We start from the raw sequence: 9,090 nt of genomic DNA on the forward strand, positions 1-9,090 counted from the left end.
GCATAAGAAACATGTAAATCGTTTACAAGTATTATATTCAAACAATTATCCCAGGTTATAAAGAGTTTGTGCAACGTGCATTCAAATCAATTTTATTAAACTTTTCAAAATGAGTCAGTTAATTGTATTTACCAGTGTAAACTGACGTATTTTCCAAAAAGGCTAAATGCAGGTACTATACTTAATAGGCTGGCTACTCCAGGCATCAATAACCAAGTCACGCAAGCTTTAGATGTTAAAGTCTGTTGAACAGTGTTATCTTTCTAATTTAGATCCGCCTGTGGATCCATCTTACATTCCGTTGTAATATTTGATATTACTTTATATCGGGTTGTAATATATTTATCTTTTGCTTCCGCTGTGCATTTATATATTGTGTTATTTGACTATGATGATATCAACTACGTCACGATACTCCCCACCAGGCCCACCGGTAATACGTGGAAATATCGGGGTGTGACGGTCGATTGGGAAGATGTGATTGTTGAGCTCAAGAGTACAATCACGAAGAACAGAATTAACGGCGACAGTTCTTCCAGTGGCGACTTCTACATCGAACGTTGAGGAGAGTTGGGAGCGCTTTCGACTAAGGAGCTTCTTGAATTCAAATGATACAAAGCAGTTATCGGCTCCAGTATCAAACAAACATGAAGCATAAATACCATTCACAAGGAACGTACCATTGACCACGTTGTTGTCAGCCTGGGCTTGGCGCACATTGATGTTGAAGGTTCTGGCGCATGTGGCTTGTTGCTGCTGTTGAGGTTGCTGTTGCTGGTGTTGCTGCTGATGCTGGGGCTCTTGCTTCACAACCCTGTTTGGGCACATGTTCGCAAAGTGGTTGGGGTCACCACATGCGAAGCAGACTCGTGAGTTGATCGCGGGTGCCTGAGCCGCGTGTTGGCCTTGCGGGGCTGGGAGCAGAGCTTGATGAGCAGTGGCTTGAGCTGGGGCTTGACGGGGACCAGTACGGCAGTTAGCAGTAAAGTGGCCGTACATATTGCAGTGAGCGCAGAGACGACAGGCAAGACCCACCAGATGATGATATGAGCATGTCGGGCAAGCAGGGTGGGGGCCTGTGTATGCACGTTTTGCTGGCGGTGCATATGTAACTGGTTCTGGTCGATGATGAGACTGCTGCTAAGCCGGTACGGCTTGAAGAGGTGCAGCAGTGGTAGTGACAGCACAGTTCTTGTTGTTGGAGCTGTTGTTGTTCTTCTTCTTCTTGCGGCGTGAGGACTTTGACGGTTGAGCAGTGGCGGTTTCAGCGGGTGGTGCGGTGGTAGCTTGATGCACAGACTTTGAAGGCTTATCCCAAAAACCAGCTTTTACTCACTTGTCATTGATTTCAGCGGCAAGCAAGTAAGTTTCTTCGATTGATGCTGTTTTCGCGGCATGCACAAAATCCGCTACAAAATCGGGTAAGGCTCGGATGTACTTCTTGATTGCCATGTCTGGCGTCTTGACTTGATCGGGGCAGATGATGTTGAGCTGCTTAAAGCGAGCAGTCAGGGCAGCGTTGTCACCTTCCTTCTGTTTGATATTCCAGAACTCGTCCTCTAGCTTTTGGCGTTCATGGGGAGGGCAGAATTCATCCAACATGATGGCTTTCAACTCTTCCCAGGTCAGCTCATAAGCTGCAGCATTCCCGCGTTTGTTTCTCTTGGCCGTCCACCATTCTAATGTGCAGGACTGGAAGACGCCGGTAGCATTTAGGGTACGAAGATTTTCAGGACATCTGCTCTGGCGGAGAGTGACTTCTATGGAATCGAACCATTGGAACATTGCTGTTGGGCCATCTTCTCCAGTGAATTCCTTCGGACCGCATGCCTTGAATTGCTTGAAGCTGAAAGCAGTCTTGGGAGCAACTTTAGGAGCGTCAGTTCTAAACTCCTCAGACGATTTGCTAACGTTCTCGTAAATTTCACTCATAGCCTTGGCCACTTGTTTAGAGAGGATGGCAGCAAGACGTTTGTCCATCTTTTCTTGGCGAGGGACGAATCGAGGTCCTGATGATGGTCCAGTTGACATTGTCTGCAACAGACATCGTCATATGTCTCAGACACATCATAATCGAATCTCACCTCACACGTCTACTTCTAACTAAAACTTAAGAGCACAATAAGACATGTATCACATAAACACATAGGCACATAACCTCAGATTCACATAATCACAAAAGCACATAAGCACGTAGAGCACAGAAGCACATACGCATGTAATCACAGATGCCGTCAGAATACAGAAACCTATTATTCAAAGTTCGCGAGTCGCTCGAATATAGTGATCGCGCATAGCATATCAAGTAATATAGTATAGGCGCATAGCATAGCGTAATGTCGTCCATATTGTAGCGACTTGTCGGCATTTTGAGATAGAAGGTGCAGTGCGAGTCGTGCGTATCGATTGAAGTGGAAGCAAAAATCGTATAATTCTCCAAAATTTAAACACATAAGCAGGTAATACACATAAAAACACATAAAATCGACGAATTATCAGAGTCAGCAGTTGCGGGCTCAGAATCGAAACACTTAAAAATCGAGAAATAGATTGTCTGCGGTAAGACTTTGACTATCCAAAGTGATTCGACTATTCTCAAGGACTTGTCGTACACATTCTGATTTTCAGGATCGTGCTCCTGCCTCGATTCTTGGGCATTCGGCACGTATTCCTTTGGTCATTTAGTAACTTCAGGTCGTTGGAGTCCGTCGAGACTTTGGTGAGAGTTTTGTAAAGCAAAATGGAGCGGAATAGGTCGTCAAGGTTCAGGTTTCACCCCTGGCTTAACAACCTTGTTCCTGATTTTGGTAGAAATGGCAACGAAGTCTGCGTTAAAGTATGGATTTCACTCCTGATTCAACGCGAATCCTCGCGTTTTATAGATAAATACATATCAATAAGCAATTTAATTGAGAGTTTGCGGTTTTCACACCTAATCTTGATCAAATTACTCGTTTGGTTTTGAATAATTGTGCGGTAATAGTGTAGTGTAAGCAAGAATGGCGAGATATATCACATAAGCTTGTACCAAACCTTTGAGGGTTTGTACAAGTCGGTCTGTTGGTTCCTAACTATAGACTAGCTCTCTAAGACATCGGCCTGGACTAGGTCGAGTCTTGCCTAATTCCCTATAGTTATGGCTCTGATACCAATCTGTCGCACCCCAACCGATGGCGGAATCATCGGGGCGCGGCACTGAGCGAAACAGATTGTTCAAGAGAAATTCCATAACAACTGATTTACCAGATAGTTTAAATATCACGTCCCATACCGTAACCCATCAAGTAACAAAGTTATTACAGACTTCGATATCTCAAAAACAATAAACATGTTCCAACAACTTAGATTCAATAAGTACAGACAACTATTTGTTGGTTACTAAGACTTTTTCCTAGCCTTGATTTCCAAGCAAATAGACACCTTAAGCACCTGTCACATACGTTAAAATAAAAGTCAATACACATGGTGTAAAGGAGAGTATACAAGTTTGATAATAGTATATAGAGTTCGAAATAGTTTACGCATAACCAGCACGTACACTGAGTGAAACGAAGCATGTTAGTTATTGACATGAACCTATCGATACCAATGACTGCGAGTTTACTGCCCAAGGCAGTTCGTAATACATGATCACCACTGTAATCCATGCAAATAATTGTCCTTAACAACCCCCGCGTGAGCGGGTGCTGAGTCCAAACTATAGTAATATAGTTACTAAGTTATTACAAAGTTATAGTTTGTAACAAAGTTATTACAAACTATAGTAATATCGTTACTAAGGCAGGTAGACAGCATTCCATGTGTAAACATAACAAACAACATTCATTAAGTCACGTATAACATGTCACACCCCCAAAATCCACACGCGGAGTATCACCGCTTGCGAGCGTGACATGACCAGGATCAAGCCATCAATCATATTGAACATAGTGTATAATAATTAAAGTAGTTTGTAAAACCCAATTCAATACAATTGATGTTCAAACCAAACAAAACATAATTTGAGTAGCGGAAGCATAAGTATGTAAACCCAATGTAAATCATAAGTTCAATTGTTTAAACATTTAACATGGCATCCACGATCCATGCTCCACAATGACCTGCTCCTCCCTGTGCAAGCTCCATATGTACCTAAGGTCCTGCAAGGCATGCAGCAGAGAGTCAACAACTAGTTGAGCGAGTTCACAGTTAATAGTTCAGTAATTGTAATAGTATAGTAAGCCTTGTGTTCGTTCATTAAGTCATGTACCGTATTAGTTCGTATCGCAGCCCTCTAGGCATGTATGCGAAGATTAGGGAAAGTTCTCAAGTATTCTAGACTAGGTATATTTGTATCGCGGCCACCCGGCACATGTGCGAAGTTTAGCGTATAGTTCGCAGCCTTCCTAGGCATGTGTTCGAAGATTAGTCATAATATCGCAACCAACCCTGGCATGTGTGCGAAGATCAGTCATATTATCGCAGCCAACCCCGGCGTGTGTGCGAAGATCAGTTCTATAAGTATCACTAGTCTAGTCGTATCTTATCAATAACCCTTCCTCACCCGAGGACCATATAATTAAGTTCCATATGCTAGGTAAGTACAAGTAAATAATCCAAACCCACTCCCACCCTGGGAACCCCATGCCTTGGCTGTGTGAACTCACCTTGGTTTGCTCGGTATGTTATATTACGTTCTCACAATGATCAATCAAACCCTACATGGTTACCAGAGACGGTTAGTTTCATGAATTCATAATTCACGTATCCAGTCACACACATATTGCTCAAGCAATAAACAACTAACAGATAAACATCACGTATGTCATAACAAGCATAGTTCGTACTATCACACAAGTTGTAGCAAGTATCCATACCGTCACACGTTCACATTGCAAGTTAGAGCCGTACACGCATGTGTTATTTTATCATATGTAACTAATCACAAGAGAATAGGACTCAAATCAGTCAACATGAAGCCCAATTGTTACTCACCCAATTTTCCCGGCCCAAACACAACAACCCAATCTATTCTGAAGTCCAAATACGATTTACAAGTCCACCTTATCAATAATGCTAGTTTACCAAATAAGGTTATAATAATCCCCTAAGTTTCGGCCTACCAACAGAGGTGTGCGGCCCATATAATGACAATTAACAATCTACAGTCTTAATTATCATGAAGCTCGGACAAGTAACCCTCAACAAAATCGGACCACCCGATTACATGCAAAACTCGGACATGGGGCTCCTCTTCACAAATTCGGACCCCTTGTGCCCTTTCAAAAAGTCGGACATGATAGCCCAAGCATGAAACTCGGACCAAGGGTGAGGGTACACAAAGTCGGACAAGGGGGTGGGGGTTAAAACTCGGACATACCATAAAACATAAAGGTTGGACCTTGAATATTGTTCACAAACTCGGATAGTATGCACTTAACATAAAAAAACTCGGACCTCAAGCATCTTACACATAAAGTTCAGACATAGTATCATACATCAAAAAGTCTGACCTTAGTGTTGGGTTAAAATTCGGACTCTTATGTATGTGTATAAAGGTCGGAATATCATTATCATAAAACCCTGACTATGCTTCATCAATCAAAAGCTCGGACAACAACCTATCATTCACAAAACTCAGACAAACAATCATTCATACGTTCATTGTAATTGTAACAGTTACGTTTGTGGAGAGTACGATCAAAACCCTAATTTTATATATACAGAATCCAATTAACCATCAATCATTCTACAATTCTTGTATCTTAATCATCAAGCAATGATTACACAACAACCATAACCATTTCACCGTAAATCAGAATCAATTAACACAGAATATCATATGAAGAACTAGGGTTTTAACATGAATCAATCAACCAACGATTAACAACAAACAATGATTAAACAATTACCTTGAATTGATTCTAGACAGAAAGAGGAAATCAAGAGTGATTAAGAACTTGTGCCAATGATGATGATGATGATTGCCAGAGAAGATCAGAGAATATTGCAAGTACGTGTTTTGGTTTTTGTGTGATGATTAGTGAATGATTAGGGTTAAAATGATTAGAGTTCCACTAATTACTCTATACATCCCTAAGTATCATTCTTTACATAAGTACACCATCTCAAAATAATTCACAGTTTCACCACCAAGTTCATACATTTGACAACACTTAACACATAACCATACACAAACACGCAATACACTTCATTGTATCAAAACGTATACAATTTCATAGCAAACCAGTTGTGCAAATAAACAACTAAACAAACAATGAACGTGCAATAAACGCGAAATTGGAATCTTGGAAGCTCGAGTTGTCACATTATCCCCAACTTGAAAGAAATTTCGTCCCGAAATTTAGCATGCGGTTACTGAGGAAGCTAGGTAGTTGTATCGTTTACTGGTTTTCCTGGGGTGTCACATCATCCCCCCATCGATTTGGAATTTCGTCCCGAAATTCTGTAGTAGTAGCTTCAGTCTCAGTAGTGGTTGCACGGTTTCCGAATAACTGGGATACTTGAGTTCCATTTGATCTTCTCGTTCCCAGGTATACTCTGGGCCACGACGGGAGTTCCAACGAACTCGTACAAGAGGTATTCTAGTGTTCTTGAGGACCTTGACATCCCGGTCCATGATTTCAACTGGTTCCTCGACGAACTTCAACCGCTCGTCGATAGTGAGTTCCTTAAAAGGAACTATGAGGGTCTCATCTGACAGACACTTCTTCAGATTCGACACGTGTAAAACATTGTGAACTGCACTGAGTTCAGCTGGTAGGTCTAGTCTGTAGGCTACTTTGCCTATTCTTTCAGTGATTTCGAACGGTCCAACATACCGTGGATTTAGCTTGCCTCGTTTACCAAAGCGAACCACACCCTTCCAGGGTGAGACTTTGAGTAGCACTCGATCCCCAACTTGGAACTCGAGCGGTTTTCTGCGTTTATCAGCGTAGCTTTTCTGGCGATCACGAGCTGCCGCCATACGTTGTCGTATCTGTGCAATTCGTTCAGTAGCGTCAACTACCATTTCTGGACCTGTAATCTGACTATCCCCCACCTCTGCCCAACAGAGAGGTGACCGACATTTACGTCCGTACAATGCCTCGAATGGAGCGGCTTGTATGCTGGTGTGGTAACTTTTATTGTATGAAAACTCCACTAAAGGGAGATGCTTTTCCCAGTTGTTGCCGAAATCGATAACACATGCCCGAAGCATGTCTTCTAGGGTTTGGATAGTGCGCTCAGACTGCCCATCCGTCTGAGGGTGATAAGCTGTGCTCATGTCTAATCGAGAGCCAAAAGCTTTGTGCATCGTTTGCCATAGTTCTGAAGTGAATCGTGCATCCCGATCCGAAATAATAGAGGTTGGCACTCCGTGCCTTGAAACAACTTCTTTCAAGTAGATGTCTGCTAGAGTGGAGAACTTATCCGTTTCTTTGATAGCCAAGAAATGAGCAGACTTGGTGAGTCGATCCACGATCACCCAGATAGTATCATTCCCACGCTGGGATCTAGGCAGGCCAGTAACAAAGTCCATGGAAATTTCTTCCCATTTCCACTGTGGTATCCTGGGTTGTTGCAGTAGGCCTGAGGGTTTCTGGTACTCTGTCTTGACTCTCGCACAAGTCAAACATTTGCCGACGTAAGTTGCAATGTGGGCCTTCATGCTAGGCCACCAATATGTAGTTCTGATGTCGTGTTACATTTTATCCGAACCTGGATGTACCGAGTAGCGAGACTTGTGAGCTTCATCCATCACAAGTTCTCGTAAACCGCCATATAGTGGGACCCAAATACGTCCTGTTACATAGTAGGCGCCGTCTTCCTTCTGTTCTAATCGTTGCCTTAATCCGCGTAAGGCTTCAGCCTTGACGTTTTCTGGTTTCAATGCTTCTACCTGAGCATTTCGTATCTGTGCAGGAAGATCAAACTGAATAGTAAGCTGCAAGGATCGTACACGCCTAGGTAGAGTATCTTTTCGACTGAGAGCGTTAGCCACAACATTGGCTTTGCCTGGATGGTACTTGATGGCACATTCGTAATCATTCAGCAGCTCGACCCATCGTCGTTGACGCATGTTCAATTCCTTCTGCTTGAAGATATGCTCGAGACTCCTGTGATCGGTGTAAATAGTGCACTTGGTATCGTACAGGTAGTGTCGCCATATCTTAAGCGCGAAAACAACAGCTCCCAGCTCTAAATCATGCGTCGTGTAGTTCCGTTCATGAACTTTGAGTTGCCGCGAAGCGTAGGCAATAACTTTATCCCGCTGCATCAATACACAACCAGGCCCCTGTATCAATGCGTCACAATAGACCACAAAATCATCTGTGCCCTCTGGCAAAGAGAGAATAGGTGCGCTGCAAAGCCTATCCTTTAAGTACCGAAAAGCCGTTTCTTGTGTATTACCCCCAACGATAAGTAACACCTTTTTGTGTCAACATTGTAAGCGGCTGTGCGATCTTTGAGAAGTCTTTAATGAATCGTCTGTAGTACCCCGCCAAACCCAAGAATTGGCGTATTTCCGTTGGTGTACGCGGTGCAGGCCAGTTCCTGATCGAATCTACCTTGGATGGATCAACATCAATCCCATCCCTGTTCACCACATGGCCTAGAAAGTGGACTTCTCGAAGCCAGAAGTCGCATTTTGAAAACTTGGCGTACAGTTGTTCTTTTCGAAGTAGTTTCAAGATAAGACGTAAGTGCTGCTCGTGTTCCTCCTGCTCTTGGAGTAGATCAGAATGTCGTCGATGAAGACAATGACGAACTTGTCAAGATAGGGTTTGCACACCCTGTTCATAAGATCCATGAAAACTGCAGGCGCGTTCGTAAGCCCGAATGGCATGACTAGAAACTCGTAATGGTCGTAGCGAGTTCTGAATGTTGTCTTAGAGACGTCCTCATCCCGGACTCTCAGCTGATGGTAACCTGACCTTAGATAAATTTTGGAGTAGTAGCTCGACCCTTGCAACTGGTCGAATAAATCATCAATACGCGGCAGAGGGTAACGGTTCTTCACTGTCACCTTGTTCAGTTCGCGGTAATCAATTTCACATCCTGAAGGTGCCATCCTTCTTTTTAACAAATAATACTGGAGCTCCCCAA

Source organism: Helianthus annuus, chromosome 17 (genome assembly GCF_002127325.2).
Source record: "Helianthus annuus cultivar XRQ/B chromosome 17, HanXRQr2.0-SUNRISE, whole genome shotgun sequence".
In the NCBI taxonomy this organism is placed as follows: Eukaryota; Viridiplantae; Streptophyta; class Magnoliopsida; order Asterales; family Asteraceae; genus Helianthus; species Helianthus annuus.